At 39.7% G+C, this 18,126-nt stretch overlaps 2 protein-coding genes across 6 annotated transcripts in view; one reads left to right on the top strand and one right to left on the bottom strand.

Annotated features, from left to right (window-relative positions):
- The window catches only part of macrod1 (mono-ADP ribosylhydrolase 1), a 129,148-nt gene that overhangs the window by 39,122 nt on the left and 71,900 nt on the right, over positions 1-18,126 (top strand). The window lies entirely within an intron of this gene.
- Positions 1-18,126, bottom strand: part of flrt1b (fibronectin leucine rich transmembrane protein 1b) — a 39,227-nt gene that overhangs the window by 7,016 nt on the left and 14,085 nt on the right. The window contains exon 2 of the mRNA XM_088431989.1: positions 2,729-3,540. The gene's annotated coding sequence lies outside the window, so the exon portion shown is untranslated. The remainder of the gene's footprint in view (positions 1-2,728; positions 3,541-18,126) is intronic.

Here is an 18,126-nt window from a genome sequence, read left to right as displayed (position 1 = left end):
CCATGAAATGAATTTTAACAGTTGTCCATAAACCCCCCATTTATAAAACAAGAAATTCAACTAATTAACCCTTGATCAAACTAGAATATAAAGCATTTTATTTAGTTATTTCACTTTTTTCATTGTTCAATCATAGTTGTCCTTTTCAGTGATCTAAAATGGAGATCTTAATAGCCAAAACACAATTAAGAGTAGACTTCCTCTTGTTGGTCAGCCATCTTTTCTCTCTTTCACCATTTGATGTAAATGCAGTCAAGTGTTGCTAAACGTAAAGTTTTTTGCCTTCTTACTCCAGTAGGAGAATTGAATCGCGAAACATACTTCGGAGAGCCCGTCCATTATTTGGGTCAGCGCAACCGAGCACAAGACAAATGGGCAATTTAACGCAGCGAGAGATGTGAGGTGGAGTGATTGGCTGAAGAAGATTACGAGAATCGGGGAAAGCAAATGGATGACAGGGATGGAGAAAATTGGACAGTGACAGGATTAACCGAAATGGAGTGAGTGACATGAAACTAAAATGGCGAAATGATTGGGAGGAGGAAATCCGATTAATTTGCACGCAGCGCTGTTGAGAGCTGTGAAGACAACAGACGTAATAACCTTGGTGTGACAGCACTGCGTCAAAGCCCGCAATGAGATGCGGCGACGGAAATGCAGAATTTCTTCATACTTGGATCGCCCGCACAAACTAAAGAAGCCATCATAAAGCGCTCACACACAATTGTCTCAATGAAAGGCGGCATGCATAATGCACATTTTGTTTGAGTTATTTTATTGTTTGTGAAATGTGTGTGAATTATTCAGGCTTGAAATATAGAGGGGGCATCTTCGTGCAACATGACTGTGATCCTATAGTTTTATGATGTGCGCACCAATATACGTAACATGAAAATAACCAAATAATTATCCGCTCTCAATCTCGCTCGCTGCGAGTGAACTATTTATAGAACATGAATAACATTCCGTGGTGAGAGTTGTGTTGATTACAGGGTGGCCTCGCCTCGTTTGAGTCCTTTCTTTTTCAGTTGCCTGAGGCTATATTTTTTTTTCCTGACATGATTTGACAGCACATTTGATAAACAAATCCTCCTAAGGCAAGTATATATTTTTTTCTCCCCCCCTTGTGCAAATGCGCCCGTGCGCATGTGCTAGTATACAAACTTCAACTTGCTGGATGCAAACTTGCCCCTTAGCTGCAGTCAAAATCCATGCAAAGCGAACAAGACATGGCAACAATAGAACGGGCAGAGGGCTGGGTTGGGGGTTTGTTGTGGAGGAGAAGGGACGGATGGAAATGAGGATAGGAGGCAGATGGAGAGCTGCTCTGTCAGTCACACCAAGAGCGGGGGGATGGCGAAACTCGAGAAAATAAAAGCAATTTTTCTGATTCTTGGTAGTTGATGTGTAGTTGAGATATATATATATATATATATATATATATATATATATATATATATATATATATATATATATATATATATGTATATATATATATATATATATATATATGTATATATATATTTATATATATATATATATATATATATATATATGTATATATATATATATATTTATATATATATATATATATATATATATATATATATATATTTATATATATATATATATATATATATATATATATATGTATATATATATATATATTTATATATATATATATATATATATATATATATATATATATATATATATATATGTATATATATATATGTATGTATGTATGTTTAGCTATTATTTTTTTTTTTTTTTATCCACACCTGCCCACCTGGTTGATCCACCCGCCCTTTTTGGTGGCCACATTTGTGCAAGTGTTTGAAAAAGCTCAACCACAAGCTCTGTTGGTAGAAATTGGCACACCATGCTTAACAAACAGACTGTATGCCATGTAATTTGGGATGGACCCAGTTTTTTTTTTTTCTCAGAAAGTGAATTTTCATTTTAGCATTCCAAGCAGTGCCAGAATTGGAACATATGGGCACAAAAGGGACTCTCCAGGTAGAAAAGCATAACGGGAATGTTCTACAAATGTCAATAAGCATATGCTTCAATGCAACGGTAACTGTTCTTCGTTTTAATCTGCTTTTCCTTTTTTACACATCCTCATAATGTTTCCTCCAATTGTTTTCTGTTTTCAGTAGCCCCCTGCACCCCATCTCTACCGCTTGCACATTTTCTGATATTTCTGCCAACGTCCATTGAATCACACTCATTTTCCATCAGTCAACTTCAGTTCATTTATTTGGCCCAGCTCTAATCTCTCCCCGGTTCCCTTTCCTTAATTTGTCTGAAGAACCTGATAGTCAAATGTTTCAAATAGCTTTTTTTTGTAGATGACTTGGACTTGATTCATTGTCAATACCACATTAATAACCACCCTGCACTTTATTGGCAACCAGTCTTGAGCACCTTAGAAAATGAATGGATAAGATTGTATCTGTTTTTTGCCCTCATCTATCTACTTTTCTGTATTTCCCGCATTTCCTAATTTCTGTTCCTCCAGTTTCTGCTCACAATTTCGAAACATGCACAATAGGTTCATTGAAGACTCTAAAATTGCATGTGTATGTAAATTTTAGTGACTCCAGCATCCCAATTACAAAGTGTGAAATAGTCGAAAGCAAATCATGACGTGAACGTGAGAATGACTAAAGTGTGTACAAGAGGTCTTATCGACCTTCGGTATGATTGCTCAGGGCTCGCTAACCTGTACAGTCTGTTCCTTTCACTTCTGCTGCAGTTGTGTGTTTCTCAGTGAGGAATCGCTGGAGAGGACTTTTAGCTGGTTTTATTTGAAAGACTGGATGTCGCAGTGGGTCTAGACGCTCCGTCTTCCTCGAGCCGTTCAGATATATAGTCTCGTTCCTTGGGGCCGTGGGATCTTGGACAAATGATGATAGGGATAATGATAGTCTTTACTGCAGGGCTCCAGTAGCAACACCAGCATGGCTTAGGGCCACCACATTTGTGTGCCGTGTTTTCTTACTGCCAGGCTCTCTCGCTCTATCTGTGAATAAGAGAGTTGTTAGACCTGCCAACTCAAGTCATCTTCACCAAGCATCCAGAGGCCTAAATCAGAAAGCACTCCTCCAACACCAAAAAGCGACAGTTTGGCCAGACAGTCCCAAGACCGACGTTAGGCTCTGGGGTCCTTTTCCCAAGTCAAAGACATTCCCGGCTGCTCGCTCATGCAAAAGTGTTGGACCACGCACTATTTTCAAGGTGTCCTTTGGTTTTACTTAGAGGCCTAAAAAAACAACTTGAAGGAATTTCAATTCAGGGCTGAGTCATGTACAGATGATATATTTTTTTTTCTTCCTTGTGATGCCTTGCGCAGAATGCTCGTTTTGAACTCCTTTTCTTTCAGTTACTGCCTCGCTTTTAAAAGTAGTCCACTCTATTCAGGGCTTTGATGGCCAGTCGAGGGTAGAAAGTCTCCCACGGGTCTCTAGAACTGTTCTTCCGGGTGTGCTGAAGGTGCACTTCACTGATGCTTGCTTCAGCAGGTTGTTTTGTTGCCTGAAAGGACAAAGAAGAATACACCATTTACACTTCTTGTTTGAAATAGTCGTACAGTACTCCGTACATCTACATTCAAATGTACAAATAAATAATGGAAACAGTGTTCCTTGTTTTCCAGCGAGGCAATCAGTCAGGGAATTCTTGACTTCGTGTTCTCACTCACATGAAATGTCAGAGTCTCCTAAACCCAACTATTTCTTTAATACCTAACCTGATATTTTCCTGAAACCTTCTACAAACAAGAGAAAATAATATCTGAAGTCTTTTTTGCAGTATAGCCTGAAAACCAACCAACCAACCAACCAACCAACAGAAAGTCCGAGTGAATCAAATTTAATTAGTGAGACGGGGCTGCGTGATGAGGATGCATAAATGTCAGCCTTTTGCATTGGTTCCGGGCCAGTTCATTAACTGCAGTTTAGGGGAAGATCAAACTAAAACTGTTGGACACCGGAGCTCTTAATATTTCTGGCTCATGACACTCATTAAATGACGTGATGCCTGCTTACACTCCCAGTCACTTGCCGCTAATCGTGCAGTGCATCTTGCACAAATTGGCTTTCAAGTGATGTACCTCATCCTTTCAAAATGCAATTTCACAGAATTTCAAGAAATTAGATGTAATATTAAATGATCACCAACACGACAAAACAAAAACTTACTAATTATTGATGGAACGCCAGCAAGTTTCCATCCAAAAGCCCCCGTCCCACTGAGGGCCGAATCCTTTCAAGTGGCTATTTTGATCTTGTCAGGGTTCGTTAAAATTAGCCAACGTTCGCTAAAATGTCTGCAGAGGTTGCCAAAGGTTACCTACATGTTGCCAAATGTTTGCAATCAGTTTAAATTGTTATTTTTTAACTAATTTTGGACTCATTTCAACTATCCTTGCAACAAAATAAGTACAGTCAAAATCAGTACTGATTTTGTTGCAAGAAAATACATTTGGCGACCACTGGTGACTTTTTGACGACCTCTAGTGACATTTTAGCAAACATTGGCATACTTGAACACACCCTACTGGGATAAAACGAGCCACTACCTTGCAAGTATGTTTGAGCATATTTGCAATGATGTTTGAACATTCTTACAAATACATTTGTATATATTTTTGTCTAAATTCAAAAACCATCGTTTTTTTTTTTCCCCATAATGCCATTCGGTATTGTTCAAGTTGAAGTTCAAATGTAATTTCATATACATTCAAATGATGTTTGTGTCTATGTTGACAAAAAATTGCTTTATATTTTCCCATATTGCCATTATGTATTGAATTACCCTTGTGCATATACCCTGTGCTGAATAGACATAACAAAATCATAAACATTTCTAAAAAGAATGTTTACCTAATTTTCAAAAGCATGGGTAAAATGTGGGCTAAATTTTTTTTTTATTTTTAACTTTCTCAGGCACAAGTCAATACCTTGTAGCATTATGTGGGGGGAACAAAAAAAAATGTAGTTTTTAACATTTGAAATTGGTTTGCCAGTCAAAAAATGTTTACACCACATTGGCAGCCCCACGGTTCCATAATCCCCTTATTAGTTGTAGCAGAAATTATGTATGTTGTAAAAATACTTCCCGAAGGTCAACGCTTTATCTATGTAGTGCATAATTCCCAGTGGGTGCGAGCACCGCATTAAGGAAACTATATATTATAGCTGTGTCTGAATTTGTTTTTTTAATTTAAACAAAGCAATGGAGCTTTCATTAAGCACCACTTGCTTAGGGTTTGTACCCTGAGTGTAGAATCATACTCCCAGGTGAACGTTGGCTTTAGCAAGACAAAATCCTCATCAGGAATACAGAGTGTACCGAGACAAACTCATCAAGGCCATTAACTGCTCCGCTGCGCCCGCTCGCCTGTTCACTCCATCCCGGAATAAGTAGACTACATAACCAACTGGGACATAATCGTGCTGTTTGCTTAAACACAAATAGAGACAAATAAAGCTGTTCTCGTTTTCATTTTCAAAGGACGCACATGTTAAGAGGAACTTGGTCAGCGGGCTTACGTCTGTAGATATTTTTATCCTTAAACCGAACTCCCGTTGCCGCCACAAATGGAAAGGAATCTTTAGAGATGGTGGAGCTGTTTAGAGTGGCAGTTAAGACTGTACGTGATGTGGGAAATTGTCCTTTTTATAAAACAACCCTGGGGTGAGATCTCGTTTGTGGCATAGTGAACAGATTTATACTATATGCGCAGCGCATGGTGAACATGTGAAATGAAAACCGCTCGACATGAACCCTGAACAAGGCGCAGCAAGGCAAAGCACGTCCACTTGTTGACTGGCTTTGCAGTAGTGAGATGATGGCAATAATTACAGAAAGAGTTTTGTGCTCTGCACCTCTTGTGCATTACACACTGACAAATCCATCCAAGTTCTCCATCCATCAGTCTTCCAAATCAATACTTTGAACAACTCAGTCTCCGGATGTGCTTTGGAGGCAAGTTGAAACCTCTGAAATTAATAATGCCAAAGGTGCACGATTTGGAATTCGACCATCCCGTTGTTGGAGTGAACATTCAATAAGTCTGACGACTTGTCACTCTGTCAAAAACATTGGCTTTTCGGGGTTACTATGGTATCACAGTATCTTTGTTATTTAGCTGAATAAATTACGTTTGACTGTTTTCTGGTCACATCCCAAATTAGTGACTGAATAAGTTTGTGCAGTCAACTTAAAAATGTCCTGTGTTTTTAAAGAATGACAATGAAAGTGTTTTTAATTTGATTTATTATTCAAAGAAATGATTGACAGATTAATCAGTTATTAAAACGTCTAGTCAACTATGATCATTAGTGAGTCTACAATTTGAGAAATAAAACTAAGACTTACTACCGAGGTAGTAACTAGCTAACATGGCTAACATTAGCTCATTTCTGTTGAGATGCTACTCCACTAACAAAAATAGGGAGGTATTCATTTTTGGGTAACTTTGATTTTATTGTATTTATTTGCCCAAACATATCAAAGTACTACATTTTGTAGAGAAACATGTCTACTCTATGCACGAATTCTGCCACCCTACTGTCCTATGATTTGCTATCCTATTACGCAACACTGTAAATTCCATACACCGTTAAAGGGATTCCTAATTGTGGCTGTAAATTCTGTTGTTTGCTAGGAAAATTGTCTCTTTCTGTACCAATTGAAGGTTGACCACTCTACTGCAATGACCTTAGATAATCCGCTGTATAAACGATCACTGAGGGGTTCTAATGACCTTCATTTACCATGCGTTGAGCAGCAAATACCACTTTCAATGAAACCAACATTCACTTTTGTGCCGGAGCCTTAGGCGGCATGAATCAGACAAGGGATTTGGGAGGTAGAAACTAAGAATTTGGGTAGAAGTGAAAACAACTTGTTACTAAAAGTTGCAAGAAGATTGGAAAGTATTCTCTGACACTTTGGTGTCACATCACAGTGCGAATGGTAACTCGAGGCTTTTGCAGTAGCTATCTTGCATATCATCAGACAGCACTCGTCTGTATCTCTTTCCTCATGCAATAGAGGGTAAAAGGTGAAATCAGATTCTTCTTTCTTTAAATGGAAAAAAAAAATCACTGCCATGGTACACTGAATGAAAGTCAGATATTCTTACTCACGTTGTGATTAAAAAAAATGTTGCTGGACCAAAATCAGTTGATGCATTACAACAAGATAGCTTCTGTCAGTTGTTCCGGTATTAAAATGCTGCAAATAACAATAGGCTTAACAGAAAAAGAAAGACATTTTTCCCAACTGTGACATTTATTCACTTCGGTTTTACTGAGCAATACTAGGAGAATAATAATAATAAAAAAGAACCTGTGCACCATTGTTCACGTGTTGCTGGCAATTCCCTCTTAGACTGATCAATCACTATGGGCCATCCCCTCTACCACTGTGAACTTGTTTTGTCCTGTATAAAAGAGGGCACATCACATTGCTGAAGCGGACACAATTCACTCTGCTTGTGTGTGACAGTGCATGTAACATACTTGCACTGTATGACATTCATCGTGCTTTTCTACCATCTATCGTTTTTACCTCTACCTTGCCTAGCTGGACTTATCACCTAAGATCAACATCATGACTGTCATGTATTTTTGAGATTCTGTTATTTCAGCCTACTTTCACATTCTACATTGTCGTGTCTGTGGTTTTGACTAACAATGCAGAGCCTTTGAGGAGGCTGTTGTGAGCTCAGTTTAGCAGCTAGGTGTTAACTAGTTAGTCGTTAACAAGTCTGTGCAATGAGCACCAATTGTGTGGCCTTACAGCTACTGTGGTTTATGAATGTGATTTTTCTGTCTTTATTTCATTACCGTTTGTTCAATGAAGAGATTGAAATTGCAGTTTTGAACAATAATTAATAAAGAGTAACAAGGATAGCAGGAGAATTTGTTATTTGTATTTTGATCGTAATTATATAATATACAGCGGACCAGCCTTACCAGGTTTAAAAAAAATAAGAGTAATAAACACCCTTCACTTAAAAAGCGTTGTAATTACCAATGAATGCCACTAGGCTGCGGCAAAGCTCTACCTTTTTCAAAATAAACCTCCTCAACTCTCCTCTACATAGTTTCTTGGCACTGTCAGTATATCTGTCAGTGGAGCTGAGTTTTTTTTTTTTTTCTTTCGAGTGGGTTATTGTATTTATTGCAGGAACGATAGCATTAATAGAAGGTGCAAGCTGTGTGTGGATAAAATACTCAAGACGTTAAGCAGGCCGCTTAACACAGGTGCTTCTACTATCTTTCCCTTTTCATTTTAGCTCCTCTAGATGACCTTCTATTTGCATGAATACACTTTTGAAACGTTTTAATAGACAGTGGCGGGGAAATTATCTGTATCAAATCTTAATTTCCATCAAAGCTTTGCTCCATCAGGCTGTTGGGAAAAATAGAGAGCAAAGAAAAGTGACAGCTGTGATACTTGGCAGTGCACTCACCCTGTAGGGAGCTAGGAGACAGGAAGTGAGGGGAGTAGGAGCTAGGGATTAATAGTGGGACCGAATTGTGAGCACTTTGTAATCATTGGGCTGTCTAACCTCGGTGTTAGCGAGGTTGATGAGCACGCGTCCCCGCTGACACGCGCTCTCTCCACAACCACTCTGCTGAATATTAAAATGGGGAGGAGAATTCCTCGGAGCCCCATTGTCAGGCGGGCCTATTGTTCTCTCCTGGCCTTTGGCTCGCTACGCGTCTGTGTGTTTTTAGTATTAATGCGCAAATCGGTGTCTACAATGTGTGCTTATGCATATAACGGCCGCATCTTCGCAGCATGTGGCGGCCGTCCGCAGCCGAGCAGCAGTTAAAAACGGCAGTCAGGGTGATGGGTGGGGCATTCGGGCCCGCCGTGGCCCATAAAGGCGCGCGGCTCGAGAGCAATCGAACCAGCCGTCGGGGCCAAATGCTGGCAATTATTTCACCTGGAGGCGCCATCTCTTAAAATGAACACTCTCATTAAAATTGGCCATGTGTGCTCACTGCGCACACGCGTGTGCATTTAAATGCACGCTTGCAGTTTAGCAAAGTGTGTGGCAGCACAGATGCTCGTCTTGCAAACGTCACAGCGTGTGTTCGCTCGCCTTTGTCTGAGAGTGTGTATTTCATTGAAGCGGTACAGATTATGGGAGACGCAGGTCAAAATCAAGTGGCTACGTTCGCTATTAAATTATGGATGAAAAAAATGCTCATGCATTCATAACATTATGCTCTTTGTGTACACATCCACTTAAGTCCAATGGCTTTATGACATGCTAAGTGGTAACTTTCGCCTCTGACAAAAAAAATAATTGTACATATCTTATTTCATTGCACTGGGAAAGTATATTTTCAGTAGACATGAATTTTGTTCAGTTGCGTGAATATTAGTAATGGTTATAATAACTGATTAGACAATTTGTCAGTCAAAATGATAAAAAAAATTTGTATCAGTGCTTGTAGAAGAATAGCATCTTGTAGCAATTGAGGCGTTGGACGTGACAATAAGAATGCGGTGAGAAGGCCAATTTAAAAAAAAAAAAAAGACCTTACCACGTGACATGTGACATTAAAAACATTGTTATAAAATATCATTCAATTGCCAAAAAAGGGCACTAAAAAATGACTCAACTAACATTATATTGTACGCCGCCTGTTGCCAACATTTAGCACTGGCTCCAGCATCGAGCATAATTTAGCTGCTACTAGCGCTCAAGAGTCCTATATAGGCTGGCGAGAGCAGACGGATGACTTTTCAAAGGCCGTTTAATAGACTTGAATGACTTTGCATACTTTGTTGCTGACAGCTAAACACAGTTGCTATTTGACAACAACAGCCTGTCAAAATATCCATGTTTTCTATTTCATTCTCGCCTGTTTCTTTTCTTTGTGGCCATCTGACAGTTGCACCATGGTTTTATGTTCAATAAAATTACAGTAGAGTACATTGTATTTGTCGCCTCAAAACCTGATAAAGTGTCTTTCTATAGCAACGGGTCGGTAGCGGTGCTAAATCATTTGGTGTGCATGGAGAGTTGACAACCGTATTTTTTTCACAATGATCCACTAATTTATTACAAACTGGGTGGAATCCTGAGTACCTGTCAAGGAAAATATATGAATTTCACAAAAAAAAAAATGACAAAAGAAAGATCTGAATCTGGGATTTCGACGCAAGCGTGCTAACCACTAGCGCACCGTGTTACTTCAATTTGAATCACTTTGAAAAACGTATAGCAGTAAACAAACACGTTCCTACGGTATCTAAGATGAACATCGGAAAAACGTAGCTACGCAATTAGCGCGGCCCGGAAAAGTACGGTTTAGTTCAATGTACGAATTTATTTTTCTCAGTAACTTGGTGATGACTCCACTTATCTTTCACATCAGGGTCTGCGTATTGGTGTCTCTGGATTTATATCTGTGTTTGTGTGCGAGTGTTTAACTAACCCACACACGTAACATTCCCATCTCTGCCTCCCTGTTTCTCATTTATGGAGCAGGCGGCAGAAAGAAGGAGTGCAGAGGGGGCCAAATGAGAAAACAAGTGATTGGGAAGGAAGAGTGAGGAGGGTGGGATGCGAGATGGTGAAACGGAGGGGAGGAGAAGAGAGGTAAGGGTGCAAAGGTGCATGCAGGAAAAATGAAGTCTGGCTGGAACAAAATGGGGAGGGGGGCCTCGACAGAAAGAAGAGCCTGGGAAGAGGGGAGATAGGCAGAAGCGGCAAGATGGGGGCGCGAGAAGTAATAGAGGCGGAGGAGGAGGCAGCAGATTTATGAAGCCATTGCAATGTAATTTGGAGGCAGAAATTACTGTCAGCCCGTGCAAGGTTTAAAGTCGGTGAAGCCTGGATCCAGGCCCCCATGTGTGTGCGTGTGGCCGGTCACAGACAAATGGCGATGCAGAGACGCCGCAGAAGCTCTGACCTGCAGCTACTCGTCTGTCTCTGCAAACGCGTGCACGCGCACGCTGCTACTCCATGCATGAGCGATGTGACTACATGGCGTTGCAACATATCCCGGCATTCATATTTAGCAGCTCATATTTCATCCATGCTTGAAGACACAGATAGACACACGCGCGCAGCGAAGGTCTTGTCAGCCTCCGAGGGCCCGGTCCAGTCAGTGGAGGGTGTCGCTGTGGACAGAATGAAGGTTGGGTGCAGGTTTGGCCTGAAGGCGGGGCCGCGGAGTGACAAGGAGCCATGGAGGAAGGTAGAGGTGGGAAATGGAAATGAGAGAGCGAGAGATTCTTAAGGGGGCTACAAAGAAGAGGGTGAGAGATGTGACCGGCTTTCTAACGCAGAGACACACAGCTTCCATTTAGCGTGAGGCAGCCAGAGAAAGCGAGAGATGAAGGGAGTGGCCAAGCAAGGATAATCGGCCCAGATCTCAAGGCTATACTGTTTTTTTTTTTTTTTTTTCTCCACTCTAGCATTGCTGCACACGCACACAAACACACATCGAATGACGTGTGTGGTTTTAATTTATCCTCATCAGACAGAACCAGTGGACACTGCCAGGATATTTTTCGCTTTCTCTCCCTCTGCCGTCAGCAAAAAAAAAAAAAAGAACAAAGCGCTAATTCACATGTTGAAAATGAATGGTCTTAAGTGCATTCATCCTCACAGAAGTAATTATTAAAGGAGAAAACAACCGTCACGTGTTTATGAAAGTGCAAACGCTTCAAGATTTGTGCTTATGATTCTGGCGCGTATTCATTCTTTCGTGTATAATATGTTGGTGTGCGCGGTCACGTTCATTGTCATGATGAGCCCATATGGTGCATTTGCATACCAAGGCCATTGGAGTTATATGAGGCATAACCTCTTACCTGTGATAAGTGAAATGTTCAAGTCGTTGTATTGTAATGATGAGGAAATGCTAAAATCTCATCCAAATTTAATGACGTCAAATCGGTGAAATTCCTGCCATCAATCCAAACATGTTCAAAATGACTATGCACTCTGTTTCAGATGGCAAATATTGACCATATTAAGTACATCTAGACCTGCAGCAGCTAATCAAATGATTCGCAACTAATCGATTACCTAAGTAATCGATTATCATTTTTGATAACCAGTGAACCATTTTGAGGCTTTTTGTTGAACAAATGCATTAATTTGACAAACACAGAACATGTGTATAATATGTGTTATGAATCAACGTGTCTATTTTCTTCATTTTACATTTTTTCCATATAGGCATGGGCCAATATTAGTTATGATAACCTTAAGCAAAAATATCACAATATTCAAATTAGAGCTCTTTTTTTCCCCTTTAAACATGAACTATTTTAATTTCAAACAAAATTTTGAGTATTTGGTACATTCAGAAATTTTTAAGATATTTAGCACCATGTTTTCTTGTTTTTTTTCATAGTTTTTGGTGCTCCGTCACTGGTAAGCTCTTTTTAAGACACGGCACCCACTGGGAGGCACACTAGACAAAATAAGTGGGCTACATCATGAAAATTCAACATATTTATTGGTTTAGACACGCAAACTATCTTCCATTGTCTTCCAGTATGCTGCTTAATTGCAAAGGAGTTAAGAAAAAAACTCTCGCCCTTATCCTCCATTCATGCCAAGGTAAAAGAAACAACAACAAAAAACAGCGAATGGCATCCAAATATTTTTCAAAGAGGCTGCTTGTTGAGTCAATTGTGCAAGCAGGTAATCGTATTCTGCTCCATTTAAGTGCCCCCTTTGTTACATTAAGCAAAGAAGAAAAGCGCTCATTAGCAGTTGTAAGCAGTATTGAAACCTTGACTTTTTAACACTGCGGTAAACCATCAACGCTGTCGTCTCCCCATTCCTATTTCCAACCTCTAGGTGCTGCCTAAGTACCGGTAAATGTCTAAGCATTATGAATAATTTTTTCCATGTACAAAACCTCAAGTTGGGATCTTTTTTTTCCTTGCAAAAATGTTGTTTTAATCACAGGATTTTACTGTATTTATTTATCTAATCATTTATTACCATATTCAAACTTTATGGCGTGTAATTAGTGTGCTGTCAAGGGATAAAAATAATTGAGAGCTTAATGAAGGGCTGTAATTAATTGATCTAATTGATTTATTTTTAATCTCACTAAAACGAGCATGTTCAAAACCAGTGCTAACGGGCCGCGATGCTGCTTGTTTTTAATGTTTCCGTCTTCCAATGCAGCTGATTCAAATGATCAGAATCATTATCAGGCTTCCGCTGAGCTTGGTGGTGAGCTGATCCTTTGAATCTGCTGTGTTGGGAGGACAGAAACATCAAAAACATGCAGGATAGCGGCCCTCGAGGACTGGGTTCGGACATGGCTGCACTAAAACATAGCTGAGAAGAACCCTCAATCCGATAGTAAACATCCATCATTTACGGTATTTCTTTAAAAGATTTTTAAAGAAATACACTGTTTATCTTCTGGTGTATTTAAGGCACGTTGAATTTCGACCATCAGGACCAATGAGACGTTTTCTTTTGTCACTGACCAAATAATTTGGGGGGAAAATTAAAATGAAACATCAGGTGTGTTCTCAAGTTTAGATTGGCAAAGAGCTTTGCTATGGCTCGCTGCATTAGCATCTTTGTTGCTATCGTTAGCTGTGGCGAATGATTGGGTTTTAAAAGGAACATCTGCTGCATTTATTTCACACTCGGTTATTCTAGCCATGTAAGAAAATTTCTCACTGTGTCAATTTAACACCTTTAAATGTTATGTATAGCCGAGTTTGAGTCACCTGTAGCCAATTGAAATTCTGTGTAGTTCCGTGGCTATCTGAACGACAAAGTGATGCCGTTTCAAACATGATCCAGGATTTGGAGCAGAAAATAATATCAGCAAAATGTAGGCACTAGTGTACAACCACCTTGGAGTAAGTTGAGCAGTAATCCTATCCTGTCAAAAATTGAATAAATGAGCAGGATACGAGTGCACACAAGCAGGAGTGATCCACTGCGCTGTGAGGTTCTTATCACTTTGAGTCCACGTTTCATCCATTTGACATTTATTCTGACCATCAAATGTCGGCGACTCCACTTTTTTACCTTTTTCTTTTGCTATTTCAGGCCAAGCACTCAAAACGTGTCACACTGCTGACAAAGGTCCTCATGAATGTGTCTGACATTGCCATAAACATGTTGGTATCAGCTGTTCCTCGCCAACAGACGCACACTCATGCAAATGTCTGCCGCGCGCTGACGGAAATAAACCTCGTAACCTCGCTCGCACCAACTTATTTGCTCTTCTCAACTTTCCGACTTTCTCGCAGTTACACAAAACAGTGTTCCTTTTTTTTTTTTTTCTTTCCCTGCGGCGAATAATAATCATACCCTTTTGCCCTGTGACAACACAAGCTTCCACTTACACTCTCTGCGAAGCTCCATGCTTCACAATTGTGTGGAGGTCAATTATCTCTGGATGTGCTGCCACAGTAGGGCCGTCTACTCATGCAGCAGCAAGGTGTTAAATAGGAAAAAATGGACGTTTCAGCATTTCCACACGCTGACATTCATCATCCTTCAGCACCTTATCTTACATGTTTGCTATTCTCTCCCCCATTCAAACTCACAACATTGCACCTTTTTCTGCCTTTCGCACCTCCTGTTTAGGTCGAGACTCCCTTTATTATACTTTGTGAAATCGGGGAAATCATTGAGATACGGCAGTGGCATCATAATTAAAACGTTTCAAATGAATTGATTTCTTCTCGTAGGTTTGCCTCATGGGGATGTTTGACAAGGGTTGTCTTCTTCTACATTTTGTTAACTATAGACAGTTTTGTAAAGGAAAAAAAAAACCTTCACGCTGTGACAAGATGAGAGCAATCATTGAGACTGTAAATAGGTTCTTAAATCTATTGTTAGATTGAGACGGATGAATAAAAGGTAGGTTAAAAAAAGACAGCACGGAAGGATTGAAGCACAGATGAGGACAGACAGGGAGACAAAGTGAGCTGTAAAATCTTTGCCCCGGAGGAAGTCGGCTTGCAAAGAGCGCAAGGATGAGTTCGGGATGCAGTGAAGAGAGCTTAAGAGGAGGAGGTGGAATAAAGCGCGGAGAGGAGTAGAGAAAGACAAGTGAAACGGGAGGAGTGATGGAAGAGACTAAAAGACACGCACGCAGTCTTGTCACGAAAATGTCACACAAATAATAATGCTGTAGTTCCAAAAAAGAAAGGATGTACTTTTAAAACTGTCAGGATTCAATTCATCAAGCTTTTGAAAACTTGAAGCAGTGCAGTGCGATATTTTGTAAATGACAGTTTTCTAAACGTGTCATTAAAAAGCAAATGTTGCAAACGTCACATGAACAAACCCAGGAAACGAGTGAACCGTGACGTAGGGCAGGGCGATTAAAATCAAAATGTAATCATCGTTTTCCAATTTTGTCTTTTCACTATCATCAAAACACAATCATCACTGGGCAACATTTCATGGGCAGAATGTTGATGCAATTTCCCGCGTTATGAAAGCACCCTTCAATGCACCGTCTTGCTCGCAGCACGTGTGTGACATACTGTTTCTTCTACCCTCCCTGAACACGCTTTAAACCGTTTGACAACGCAGTTCGAGTTGACTAATAAACACTAAACAAAAAGAATTTCACATTCTGTACATTTAAAAACAAAGAAGGCTACCAAAAAATAGCAATAGCTATGATTGATAGTAGGTTGTGGGGTGGAATCAAATTTCTGCACCTCTCAAATAAAATGGAAGGATACATCTGCTCAGTTCTTATTAAAATTAAACTTTTAATATACTACTATACAATTTCTGGCCTAAGTTGAGCCATACAAAGTAAAACGCAAAATGTGAACCTTTTCCAAACCGATTGCGACTTGCGTTATGCACACAGGGAATCTGTGTGGTTAATGGAGTGGATGTAAATAACCCAAATGGTGTTTTTGTGGTAAAATATAGTGTTTACACTGCAGTTAGTTAGTGCATCACTGCAGGTGCACTCGGCGTTCAATTATTGAATAAAAATGAGAATATGTTACATACACTCATGGGGAATCTGCGTTTCATGAATACAGCTTGAGAAGCATATAAAAACTGTCAGTTTCATTTTAAACACAGCAGATAATCATGAAAACAACAGCAGGGAAGGAGTCTTCATGTGCAAGGACCAAATAAAAACATCTTCCCTCGAGGGTGATGGAAATATACAAATATGTCCAGCTCTCCAATTTGTCACTCGGCTAACCAGTTGCACTCAGTCGTACATTATGTTTTTTTTTTTGTTTTTTTTTCTCCAGAATGCTCAGTTGAAAATACTGTAATTGACTGTTTCCTGCAGCATGTCCTACTAAGCAGGACAGATGAGCCTTTGCAAGCCTGTTAGAGCACAGGGCACAAGGGAAATGTACACAGATGAAAAGATTTTGCGTGGGTTGACACTTTTCTTCCGGCTTCCATCATATCAACACATCATATTGTGTCCGGTGATGGATCTACATGAAAAAGTATTACATTTGGTACTGTATGTTTTTGTTACATAACCCATCTATACTCTTTAATGTGCTGAACAATTAATCAAATTCAAAATCAAATTTATCATTACTTCATATTCATTTAGTAGAATTTTGTGATGTGATAGTAGTGAATGGTTTAATGACCCAGGTAGACGTATTTAGCAGAGGTCAGGAACTTATATTTATTTGCAGGTCCGACATTTGTCATTCGTCTGAGCCCCGCTCCCTTTCCGTCTTTGTCGGTCCGACTTTTTTTCAAATTGTAATCGCCTGTCCGTCAGTCCGTCGGTGTATTTTTACTCAACCTTCCGCCGATACTAGAGAGCAACATTTGACAATTATTATTCTTTTTTTTTTTTCTGGCTGTCATTTGTCAGGCGCTGGTCTACTTCTGTCTGCTCACATACTAATATTTTTTTTCTGTTTTAGCACTCACACTTAAAGTTAACACCATGCCTGTGGTTCTACAGTTACACTGCAATTGAAAACAACGCAGTAATATAAGTGTAACACAAAACAAAGGCAGCTTAAGGGGTTTAACTGGAGGCTACAGTCCACCATCATGTTTATTATTTGTGTAAATGCTTGACCTCTCAATGTGTTTGTTTGAAATTTGACTAGCTTCCAAACTTTTGATTTGACTGATAATGTGGATAAACACACAGTTATTATATAAAATATCAATTCATGGTACGTTTAGATACATTTTTGTTTAAGTCTTACCTATAAGACCAAAACATTTATATTAAATCTAATATTCTTTATTGTAAAATTAAATCATTTGTGGCTTGAAAAATGGTAAGAGGACCTTGAAAAAGCTAATCTCATAATTGAAATTGCATTGTAATAAATACAAAAAAAACCCCTACTCTATAGCCTCTTTATAGACCTACTTTATAGACCTATTTTACTTCAATTCCCCCACCCCCCCAAAAAAAATGTGATGCAAGTTACAGCCACCAAGCACATCTGAGCAAAGTGGTCTTTTACAGTAAGTTTTTAGATATGGTTCAGAAGCGGATCATTTGCCCCCTCAGCAGCACACAGCCCAGCAGGAAGCTGCGGGGCTGATGATGCTGATGAGGGTGCACTCTTGGGCAGCGGCATTCAGGAACTCCTCTGCTTCGGCGCTGTTCTCTATGTCAGAACATGATGAGAGGCGTATACGTGCCCAGGACACTTTTGTAAGGCTTTAAGATCACAGGCAATTATTACAAATCCACATAATACCAGTCTGATGAGAGCAGGGCTTTTATCAGCAATCTTACCCTAGTCCTGCCGACTTCTTATATCCCACCGTAAGCTTCTCAGACACTCCCCCCCCCCCCCCCCCCCCTTTATCTTATCTTTTATCTTGGTTTGATTTACGCCGGTGTGGGTGCAGTCTAAAGAAATGTAATACAGTTGAGCCCAATTTCTGTGTGTGATGATTTCAACAATGTTGTTCATAGTAGAATTGCTCTGGTTCATATCGTGTTTGATGAAGTTAGGTTGATAAGATGGCACACACATACACAAACACTCTGAAATATATTTGGGAAGTAGATGACTGAAACTAGAAGGGCGGAGAAAAACTACTGATTGAATGCTTTCTGAAACTACAACACTTCTTATAAAGTGTATGAATACAAATGG

Source organism: Hippichthys cyanospilos, chromosome 13 (genome assembly GCF_059441005.1).
Source record: "Hippichthys cyanospilos isolate Australia breed blue-spotted pipefish chromosome 13, RoL_Hcya_1.0, whole genome shotgun sequence".
NCBI lineage: Eukaryota > Metazoa > Chordata > Actinopteri > Syngnathiformes > Syngnathidae > Hippichthys > Hippichthys cyanospilos.
Note: the sequence above shows the minus strand (reverse complement) of the source record. Positions and strands in the feature narration are given on the sequence as shown.